General features: G+C 40.2%; 1 non-coding gene across 1 annotated transcript; it reads left to right on the forward strand.

The window, feature by feature from the left end:
* Positions 1-11,508: 11,508 nt before the first annotated feature.
* Positions 11,509-11,641, forward strand: LOC126002534 (small nucleolar RNA SNORA51). Its single transcript, XR_007493223.1, has one exon. It is a non-coding gene; the product is annotated as a small nucleolar RNA SNORA51 (small nucleolar RNA).
* Positions 11,642-12,088: the final 447 nt, after the last annotated feature.

Consider the following 12,088-nt stretch of genomic DNA (forward strand, 5'->3'; position numbering starts at 1 on the left):
GCTTACATATCGTTCACAGTAATATTCCAGGTACATATTTACATTGAATCAGGGGATTTCCCACCACCGAATTGTCCTCCCACAACCACTCCCTGCTAAGATCTGGTTTGGCTGGTGAATGGTAGGTGGTCAACTCAGGACGAACCTAGGTTCAATTCCCGACATCCCATATGGTCCCTTGAGCCTGCCAGGAGCGATTTCTAAGTGCAGAGCCAGGAGTATCTCTTGAGCGCCACCTGGTGTGGCCCCCAAACAAACAAAACCCAAGAAAAGAAAACTCAAGAAAATGCTATTCAGATCCACCAAATTATGATCTAGTTTGAAAAATACTGACCAAAGACATTATTTAGTAGAATAAGTCTTGGGTTTTTCTTTTTCTTTCTTTCTTTCTTTCTTTCTTTCTTTCTTTCTTTCTTTCTTTCTTTCTTTCTTTCTTTCTTTCTTTCTTTCTTTCTTTCTTTCTTTCTTTCTTTCTTTCTTTCTTTCTTTCTTTCTTTCTTTCTTTCTTTCTTTCTTTCTTTCTTTCTTTCTTTCTCTTTCTTTCTTTTCTTTCTTTCTTTCTTCTTTTCTTTTCTTTCTTTCTTTCTTTCTTTCTTTCTTCTTTCTTTCTTTCTTCTTTCTTTCTTTCTTTTCTTTCTTTCTTCTTCTTTACTTCTTTCTTTCTTTCTTCTTTCTTTCTTTCTCTCTCTCTTTCTCTCTGTCTCTCTTTCTTCTTTCTTCTTTCTTTCTTCTTTCTTTTCTTTCTTTCTTTCTTCTTTCTTTCTTTCTTTCTTTCTTCTTTCTTTCTTTCTCTTTCTTTCTTTTTCTTCTTTCTTTTCTCTCTCGCACTCTCTCGCTCTTGTCTTTCTTGCTTTCTTTCTTTCTTTCTTTCTTTCATTCTTTCTTTTCTTTCTTTCTTTCTTTCTTTCTGATCTTTCTTTCTTTCTTTCTCTCTCTTTCTCTCTTTCTTTCTCACTCTTTCGTTCTCATCTTTTCTTCTCTCTTTCTTTCTTTCTTCTTTCTTTCTTATCTTTCTTTCTTTCTTTCTTCTTCTTTCTTTCTTCTTTCTTTCTTTTCTTTCTTTCGTTCTTTCTTTCTTTCTTTCTTCTTTCTTTCTTTCTTTCTTTCTTTCTTTCTTTCTTTCTTTCTTACTTCTTTCTTTCTTTCTTTCTTTCTTTTCTTCTGTCTGTCTGTCTGTCTGTCTGTCTTTCTTTCTTCTTTCTTTCTTTCTTCTTTCTTTCTTTCTTTCTTTCTTTCTTTCTTTCTTTTCTTTCTTCTTTCTTTCTTTCTTTTCTTTTCCTTTCTTTCTCCTTCTTCCTTCCTTCCTTCCTTCCTTCCTTCCTTCCTTCCTTCCTTCCTTCCTTTCTTTCTTTCTTTCTTTCTTTCTTTCTTTCTTTCTTTCTTTCTTTCTTTCTTTCTTTCTTTCTTTCTTTCTTTCTTTCTTTCTTTCTTTCTTTCTTTCTTTCTTTCTTATTTCTTCCTTTCTTCCTTTCCTTTCCTTTCCTTTCCCTTCCTTCCTTCCTTCCTTCCTTCCTTCCTTCCTTCCTTCCTTCCTTCCTTCCTTCCTTCCTTCCTTCCTTCCTTCCTTTCCTTCCTTCCTTCCTTCCTTTCCTTCCTTCCTTCCTTCTTTCTTCCTTCTTTCTTTCTTTTTTGGTCTGGGATTTTTTTTAAGTACAAGGTTTAAGATTTTTAAAATAAGGTTAGTTTCTAGTGTTAAAGAAATCTAAAGAGGAAATTAGCTACTTTGGGTATCATGTGGACTTTGTTGTAACTTTGCTTTGAACCTCAACTTCTTAAGTACAAACTGGATATAATAATATATTTTCACAGGACTTCTGTGCTTGGTATAAAGCCAGCTTTCAACATGTATTCTCTTTCATGACTTAAAGGTTTTCTTATTAGGTGTAGTAGGAGAAATCTAAAATGTATATAAGAAAGAACATTGTGAAATGAAAAGGAGATCAATAAAGCCAGGCATTGAAAATCATGAAAACAGCATAATTCTCTTTCCTTCTCTCTCTCTCTCTCTCTCTCTCTCTCTCTCTCTCTCTCTCTCTCTCTCTCTTTCTTTCTCTCTGTCTCTCTTGGTATTTCATTCATAATTGTGCTCAGAGAAGAATGCTGGAGTTACATGTCTTTGGGACTGGTAATGATGATCTCAGTGGAGTTGCCTGCTGTGATCTCCTCATACTACGCATTGAACAATATTTTTACCTATTTACTGATTTTTACTGCTAATATCTGGTTTGGCTGGTGAATGGTAGGTGTTCAAATGATTTTAAAATTGATGCACAATTAGCAAAGAGAACAGAATTGTTGGGTCAGGCAGTCTACTTGGAGAATTTCATCCAAGGAGTCATGTGAAGTGCTGAGATCACTCACCTTTTAATTCTCAAGGTTATAAATCCTCATTCCTAGGGTGCTGTAACATGTTCCAGAATGGAACTACTTGTATTTATAAAACATTGTATAATTTATTTGTTTATTGTTAGGGTGTGAATGCTCCCTGTTACCTGAGGAAGTGGTTAGCCCTTTAGCTTCTCTGACTCTGGCATAATAATATCATATGACCAGTAGATTCTTTTCCTGTGATGTATTTTATCTCTTTCTCCCATTAGAGGTAAAAAATTCCTTGAGCCTGTTATAACATTGAAATATCATAATAGTAATGTTTGCAAGATTACCTACCCTTTATAGCTCCAACAACAAGGTTGTTACAGCTCTAATTTTGAGATGAGGGAGGGAGGGAGGGAGGGCTTAGGCACAGAGAAGGTATGACATTTCCTCAAGGTCATGTAGTTGACAAACAGCAGAACCAAGATTCAAACTGCTTGATTCAGAACCAAGATTCTGCTCAAAAGGCAGAGCTGGGGTATATACCCACAGCACACAGAGCATTCTTCCTAACCCACATAGCTGCCACTCATCTCATTTGTAACATTAAAAAAAAGTGTGTCGAAGAAGACAAAGGATAGGAGTAAGGACTTGTCTTTCATGTGACTGGCCTTGTCTGATCCCTAGCACCACAAATTTCTCCAGTCATTGTCAGTCCTAGAAGCTCTGAATGCCCCCAGGGTGGCCCTGATAATCCCTAGTATTGCAGGGCGGGAGTAGCATTGCATCCTTGAGATTTCACATTGAACCACTGGTTCAGTTGGCAGAAATTCACTAGGAGGGACTCCAGGGACTCTCTGAGAAATACCCCATCTTCAAATATACATGGTTGGTTGCTTGATATATAAGTAATCTGTGGTCTGATTCCCTTGAGACAAGTAGGGTTCTGAATTACCATGTCCAGGGTGGAACAAAGTGTTCAAGGATCAGGACTTAAACATGTAAAGTTTGACTTCAGAGCATAGAGTCAGCAGGGGTAACTACAAGACATGATGCCTTAGCAGTGGTCCTCAAACTATGGTTCGTGGGCCACAAATTGTATTTGTTCCCATCTTGTTTCTTCATTTCAAAATAAGATGTATACAGTGTGCTTAGGAATTTGGTCATCATTTTTGTTTTTATTATAGTCTGGCCCCCCAACAATCTGAGGGACAGTGCACTAGTTTGAGGACCACTGCTAGGGGAATACAATCAGAAATAAGATAGAGACAGAGAGACAGAGAGAGATACTGAGAAAGAGAGAGAGAAGGTGAAGTGCTCTGAGTATAGGACCAACCCTTCTATACGTCATAGCAAAGGAATCGTACATATGACTTTTAGTGGGCAAGGAGATGTCAAGTGTTTCGCTTGAGTCTGACAATTGGTGTGTGTCTCAAATCTGTTCTCATGGCCTGACTTGATTCCAACTATATACCATGTTCTTAGTCTCATGGCACTTTGGATTTGAGTTTGGGAGGTGTTTTTACTGCTGTCCTATAGTAAGGACAGGGCTTCTTTCTCTCCAGATAGAGATACTCTGGATCAGTATGAAACCAAAAGTAATAATAACAGTAGGAATAGTAGCAACACTATCAATAAGCTCACCCATAAAAAATAAAACCAATAGTTGCAAGGGCCAGAGATGAGAATAACAATAATCAGATAGGTCTCATAAACTCACTGCTGGAATAAGGTGGGACCAAAAGAGCATTTTCTTGGAATATGAAGAGTTGAGACTTGTGGTTGAAGGAGTCATATCCATTCCACTTATCTGGATTCTTGATTTCTTCTAATAAGTATCTATGAGGAAAGATATTGCCACCAAGGTCTCATTCAGGCAGAAAATGAAGAGTGAATGGTGACCTCTTTACTCTGTCAAAGTTTCTTGCTCTTCCGGAGAGTGGATTTGAAGCACATCTCCATTATTTTTACTTAAAATCCCCTCTTTGTTCAGGATGGCTCTTACCCATGGGAAATGCCAGGCTTGGTCTAGGTATGAGTCTGGAGGCTCCAAGTTTCAGTGTGGCTTCCTGCACAGGGTCTGAGCTCACAATTCTGATTCCTGTATGGGTTCTTGATCTTTTCTCTCAAGTGATTATATATCTAAATAAGTGAAGCTGATTTTTAAATGTAGGAGTCTTCTAAACACTGTCAGAGGTCCTGAACTTCAGTTTAGGCAATCATTGAAAAACTGCGCCTGATGGCTCAAATCTAAGCCTAGGGCAATGCTCCTTTTCAGGATCCCAGTAGTGTTGTGGGCCACAGGACACACTGGATAAAGCTTGGGGCCTTTACAGGGCTACTGTAAGTATTGGTGGTTGAACTTGGAACCTTGGCATGACAGCCTGTCTTCAGACCCTATATCCCTGGCCCTTTTGTAGGGACTCAGAGGACAATGAAAAGGTTTAGGGTGATCTTGGAACATGTCACACCTCCCTGCAGGTGTGAGAGAGAGGAATAAGAGAGGCAGGGGCTGTGATGATAACTTAGCCTGAACATAAAAGCCTGAAACAATTAGAATTTTATAACTAAATAAAGAGAAACATACACACAGAGAGTGAGATCAAGAGAGAGCGAGAGCAAGAGAGCAAGAGAGAGAGAGAAAGAGAGCGAGGGTTTAAGTGGAAGTAAAAGTCAGTCTATGAGAATCTAGAAAAACTCATTGAGTGAAGAACCACAGTGATGAGTTTCCTGCTACTAGGCCTCTTTTGTCTTTAATAATACTTCTCATTATAATAATTATATAATATCTTGGCAGAAAAAGTCAACATGATTTTTCTCTTCTGCTTTTCTGAATATACTTTCTGCCAATCTAGCCAAGGAGCACACTTGTGCCTTGAGAGATTGGGATAATTGTAATTGAGGAAATCGATAGTATTCAGATTTGGATTCTCCAAATAGGATCTTATTTCAAGGCTCTAGACTTGAGAATAGGCATTGTGAAGAGAGATTTTCTAAATTCCCTCATTTTCTTCCTTCACTTACCAGCCACCAGTCATGACAAACTAGACAAACTAGACCATAGAATTTTTTTACAGGGCAATTCAAGCAAGAAAAGAAGTGTATAACACAGATGCATCTCTTTCATCTGGAGGAAATGATAACAGAGTCCAGGAGAGATGACCTTTGTTCAAGAGAACAGGTGTTACCTAAGTTGAGGAGAATTCTGTGGGCAGAGAATTCTTACCCCACTCCTTCACTATGCTGGGTTGCCCTGTGAAACCCAGGTCATGGCTTGTGTAGCTGCCACTTTTCCCATTTCCTGGTTAGTATAGCCCTTAGGTCTAATAGGAAACTTGTTTTGGTAAGAACAAGTTCCAGGGCTAAACGTTATTTTTTTCTATTTCCCCCAACTTTTGCGGTGCCTATGCAAAAAAACTTGCCATACTTTTTTTTTTTTTTAAAAATCTTTTTTTTTTTTTTTGGGGGGGGGCCACACCGGCATTGCTCAGGGGTTACTCCTGGCTGTCTGCTCAGAAATAGCTCCTGGCAGGCACGGGGGACCATATGGGACACCGGGATTTGAACCAACCACCTTTGGTCCTGGATTGGCTGCTTGCAAGGCAAACGCCGCTGTGCTATCTCTCCGGGCCCTAAAAAATCTTTTAGATAGGGGCTTCTGCCTTTTTCATAGAACCCTGGGACACAAATTACTTAGTTTTACCTTACATTTCTGCATTTTTTTAAAAATAAAATTAAGAAAGGAAAAAAAGATAAAGGGATGGGGGCCAGGATCCAAGTGGTCTCAGATGCATTGATGGAGATAAAAAAGGACAGAACTAAATATCCAAGCTAAAGTCAGCAACAATAGAATCAAGAGACCCTAACTATAATAATATAAACTTAAAATTGGCCAGTTATACTGGCAGGCCAGGGGGTGGTGGTATAGGATCCATTCTGGGAACATTGGTGAAGGGAAGTCGACACTGGTGGTGGGAATGGCTCTGATTCATTGTATATCTGAAGTCCAACTATGAAGGACTTTGTAAATCACAATGGTTTCTATAAAATAAAATTAAAAAGTAAGTTCCAGGGCTAGATAAAGAATATGGAGAAAAAGAAAGATTAGAATGTCTAAGGAATTGAATGACATTAAGGGTTTAAATAAAAAGTTACCCAAAGAGACTCTATAAATGAGAACAGACTAGAATTGTTGACCCAGAAGGTGAAGTTAGACAAGAAATACAATTCTTTCCTCCTATCTCTCTAGAGCTCAGTGACACCCTATCACACCTAGAGTTAAATCCACATTTTTTAGTCTTGATTTGTAAGATTTTTCCAGGCAGGCTTCTGGCCCTCTCTGAATCCCTTTTCTCTAGCTACCCTGTATTCCTGTGTTCATCCTGCACAACTTCATTTGCACATAGAAGGTCTGGGCATTGGTGTTTGCTTCACTCTGAGTTCTTTTTCCATTTCTTACTTCATTTAGGTCTCTCACATAAAGTCTTCCCAGGAAGCTTTTCTTAACCACTCTATACAATCAGGACTTTATCCTGCTCTAAGTCCTTAATGGTTTTATTATTCTTTCTAACAATGATTATGGCTCGATCGATCTATGTGTTAGTTCAGGCTGCCATAACAAAATGAAAGAGTGGCTTCAACCACAGGAATTTATTTTATCACAGTTCTGGAGGTTGGAAGAAGCTCAGGGTGTTATGTGGTTGAATTTGGGTGAGGGCTTTTTTCCTGGTTTGGAGATGGCAGCCTTCTCCCTGTGTCCTCACATGGCCTTCCTCACTGTGTGTGTGTGAGGAAAGAGAGGTCTGTTTTCTATTGATGTGTTATATTCTCTAGGAGATTGATTAAGGTTTGATTCCCACTGAGCTCCCAGAAAAGGCAGTTCACAAGTAGAAATTTGCAGAAAATAATTCACACAGTGAAAAGATACAAGACTAGATTCAGGAAATCCAGTGCTCAAGCAAGAAACTCAAACCACAAAAGCTTTCTGCTCCTAAGATGGAGTGCAGCTCAGTGGAAGAAGACTGAAGAATGAGCCCCAGCCTTCCTCAGATCCTTGCTTTTATTGACAAGAATCAGGTACCATCCTAGGGTGGAAGCAGAATACCAAGTAAGGAATAATCCAATATACTATTATCAAGTCACATCCTAGGGTGGGGTAAAATTATTGATTAGTGTAAGATCAGTAACCCAACATCTCACCCTGTTTGACTTATAAAATAAAAAAAAATTATATCCCAAGATTCTAAGATTATGGCATATACTTCTAAAGATAAAGATTGGCAATATTTTGCTTAGGCACAGCAAGTTTGGAAAAACATAATAAAATAAATCTTTTGGCCTAATAACAGGGTATTCCTACTCACAAAGCATCCTGCCTTAGAGCCAACTGCAGGCTCCAGGGACAGTAATTTGTCCAACCATACAGTCTTTCTTCAAATTCCTTGGAAATTTTCTCCTCAAACACAGTTTGAGCCATAAGTGATCTTGAACCTCTTGTCCTCTGTAGGAATGTCCTGTTAGAAGGGGGCCTGTCCCAACCCTCTTCAGGATTGGGATAGACTCTGATTTCCAGAACTTTTATAGGTATAGAGAGGGAAGACCAGACTGTGGCTAGTTGGTGCCGATCCAGGGTCTTGTACTGGTAGAGTAGGTGCAGAGAATAATGCTGGTCCCAAAGTTCAGGAGTAAATGACTGATGTTCAAGTTAAGTCACCAAGGCAAATGTTCAGAATGGAATGCCCCCTGTAGTAAGAAATTATTAAGTTTTCATCCCTAATGAATAATAACTCCTCTTAGTTTCTAATATTTTCCCATTTTAATGCACCTATGCAAAAGAAACACTGCCATAGCATACTATTTTAGCCTATGAGAAAATAATAAACCAACATATCCTATCCTGGCTCTATCAAAAGTACAAAAAGACTTCATGAGTACTATTTGTACTATTTGTATTTGTAGCATGTGAGGAGGTGTGCATGGTGGAAGGAACTATGAAATAAAGCCAGCTGACTCCTGAAACTTCATCTGACTGCTTTATGAATCTCTCTGCCTTCACCCTGCAACATTCAGACCTGCCAGACCATAGGGGCTTCGGGAGCCAGTTTGAGCCCAGAAAAGTCTCACCATCCTCGCACCAACTTTAGGACTCTTTAATTTATATTAAGACAACATCCTATGACCTCATCTAACCTTTAAAAAAAAATCTCTGTAAAGCATTGCATAGGAGGCTGGAGAGCACCTGGCCAACCCAGGTTCAATCCCTGACACTCCATAAGGTCCTCTGAATCCAACCAAAAGTAAGTCCTGAGCACAGTCAGGAGTAATCCCTGAGCATAAATAGGTGTCAAAAACCCTAAAACAATAAAAATAAAAGCATTGAATTGGAGATTAGGGTTTCAACATATGAATTTGTAGGGGACATGATTTATTTAATAGGTTATTTACATAATACGTTTATTAGGATGTAGCTTCATTCTATTATAGGGAGGGACTGTGTTGGTGTTAGGCCCAAGCAATAGAAGTGGTGGCTAGGGGCCGGCGAGGTGGCGCTAGAGGTAAGGTGTCTGCCTTGCAAGTGCTAGCTAAGAAAGAACCTCGGTTCGATCCCCCTGTATCCCATGTGGTCCCCCCAAGCCAGGGGCAATTTCTGAGTGCTTAGCCAGGAGTAACCTCTGAACATCAAACGGGTGTGGCCCAAAAAACCAATAAATAAATAAATAAATAAATAAATAAATAAATAAATAAATAAATAAAGAAGTGGTGGCTAAAAGGTGGCAGGAGACTGGAGTCAGGCAAATAGTTTCTCCAGCAGTCAGGTAGTGACTGACTATCCAGCAGGAGCAGGAGCAGCAGAGTATCCTTACCCCCTAGCAAGGGGCTTTATATACCTTGGGGCCAACTTTCATTCTGTTACAGTTACAAAGGGCAGGTTTAGTAACTTACACTTCATTCAATTTTGTTTTGTTTTGTTTTGTTTTTGGGTCACACTAGACGGTGCTCAGGGGCTACTCTTGGCTCTGCACTCAGAAATAATTCTTGGGGGGGCTCCAGAGGACCAGGTCCTACCCAAGTTGCTGCCTGCAAGACAATGGCCCTACTGCTAAGCTATTGCTCCAGTTCCTAACACTTTATTTTCAAAGGGACAGTAGCAATCTTATGGATGATCAGGGGCATGAGTGTCTCTGTTTCCTTACAGGTCTGTACCTGTATTAGAGTATATCTACATTAACAATCCTCTGCCTTATCTAGAGTGGGCACTTTATAAATATCTGTTAAATAAATGGAGGAAGAAGCTGTATTTTCTCTGTATACCCTAGTAGCTATGTGAAAAAATTATTATAACACCAAACAAGCACCATTTATCAGGTATGTATATGTGCCAGTACTTTACCATTGTTTGTGATCTAATCCTCAACCATCCTAAAAGACAGAAACGATAATCAATCACCATTATAGGGATGAACAAACTGGGGCATTTTAATAGAAGCAACTTGCGCAAGGTCATACAGCTCAATAGCAAAGTCAAGATTAGGACTTATTCTAATCTACTTCGAAATCCAATTCTTTTTCAGATCCTACGTCAATGGTTTTCAAACCCAGCTGTAGATCAGAATCGCTGGAGGGTTCGTTAAGAAAGATGACTGAGTTTTGACCTCAGTGGTTCTGGGTGAGATCTGAAAGTTTGTATTTCTAGTAAGTTGGGGAGAATACTGACACTCCTGGTTCTACACTTTGCGAATCTTTGCTGCAGACACAAAATATTTCATGTTCATTTCTCTTGAACTGTTTTGTGTCTCCATAGCCTTTTATTTTTCTGCTCTTGGCAATGAGTTTCCCATCAAGGCGGATCTGGTCTGGCCATCAGGGGCCAGGGTTGAGACCTTTGCCACAGGGTGGCAGCAGTATCCCAGGTACAAAGTGCCTGGCCACTGGTGGGTCACACTTCAGTACACCGTCCCTGGGTTCCCACAGAGCTGGGGCCTGACTGCCTCTTTTTCCCCATGGGAGGAGGGTGGGAGAAAGCCTGGCAGAGGGGAAAGTCATTGGCATGCAGAGGATCAGTTTTATTTTCGGGGAGACAAGGGAGGAGGAAACTGGGTGGTCTGGAGTGTGGAATTGTGCCCCTTCACAAAAGCACCATGTGGTGCGGGGCTGCTGGGAGAGTCCAGCCTGACAAAGGCCTCAAGCAGACTGGCAGGGTCTGCCTGGCAGCCGGGGCAGAGGCCCCAGGTCCCTCCTAAAGGGGCCTGGCAGTTTCTCATTATGTGGTTTCCAGGGGTGACTGGCCTCTGCAAAACTGCTCTCCCAGAAGCTGTAGTCTGCTATGGTCTCCTCAGGGAGTTTCAGCCTGCTTAGGGTGGGCCAGACGATGGGGGAAGCCACTTTCCACTTTTCCCCTTTTCTATAGCCCCCACGTCTCTTCCTTTTAGCAAAACTGGTTTGGTTCTCAATATCTTCAGAATTTTTTTTAAGTGCTAGGAACTAGACTGAAAGTTTTATCGAACCACCTCTGTGACTCTTGTGGAAACAAAACAACTAACCTTAAAGTTGATATTGTCCTTGTCAAGCTTACTGGACCCTGGACTTCCTCCTTCAATTTATGGCACCTGATGCATAAGTTAGTTTGGAGATCGCAGGTTTCATCAGTCTCCTAACATACAAAGGAAGACACTGGTGTTCAGGGAGACTGAGTAATTAAGTTAAGGCACAAAAAGTTGGTTAGAAACAAGTCAGAGAATTCATGTTTTCTTGTCTAAGTTAAAATAACTTAGACATCCATTCTAGATGCCCAGTGATGTTAATTTGAAACTGCTTTTACCATGAAATTTGTTGATCATGTGTATTACTTAGGAAAGTCCAAGGACCCACAAACTACTGTTCAAGAATTTAGGTGTGGGTCTGGGTAGGTGATCCAGTGGGTTAGAGCATATACTTTGCATGCAGAAACTCTGGGTTTGAACACTGGTATTGCATGGTGACCAGAGCACCTCCATTCTGCATGGTGCTTAGAAGACCACTGACAGCCTTCCTAAGCACAATGCTGGCTTCAGAGCACCACCAGGGGAGGCCTCCAAACAAAACAAACTAAATAAGTATTAAGATGTAACTTGGGATATTGGTGATGGGAATGTTGCACTGGTGAAGGGTTTCATATATATAAAATCAAAAAAGAATAGAAAAGAAAAGAAAAGATAAGGCCTCCCAATGCTTACCATAGGCTGTGTTCTTTACACTGACTGTACAGAAAGAGGAGGTACAGTAAATGCTCCCCATATACACCTCAAACCAGGCCCCTTGCTTGGTCTGTATTGTGAATGGGGGGACAAAAAAAAAAAAAAAGATTCAACAGGTGTGGATTCTGTCCAGACTCTACATGTTTGATGAATCACGACTCTGAGACTTTAGGTTTTAGGAAGCCCACATCTCTTTCACTCCAGCTATCTTAGTTTCCTTACATGCATGAGGAATTTCTCTAGTTTGCTTTCTTCTTTGACTAATAGCTTGTTGGTTTAAATGCAACAGTGCCTCATGGAGACATTATAGTGCCAAGGCCATGAAATTTGGTGATAACTTTCAGTTTTGTGCTGCTGACAGAATCTCTGAGTGCTAAGTTCTCCCCAGGGCAGACCCATCATCAGATCCTTTCAGAACTGAGCTGATTCTCCTTGGACAGTCTTTATTTCTCCTGCTAGGATCTCCAAGCTTCTGGCTAGCAACTTCCAGGACATTTTATGTTCCCCTGAACCTAGATTTGGAAAAGAAAACACAAAATTGC

Source organism: Suncus etruscus, chromosome 2 (genome assembly GCF_024139225.1).
Source record: "Suncus etruscus isolate mSunEtr1 chromosome 2, mSunEtr1.pri.cur, whole genome shotgun sequence".
Lineage (NCBI taxonomy): Eukaryota > Metazoa > Chordata > Mammalia > Eulipotyphla > Soricidae > Suncus > Suncus etruscus.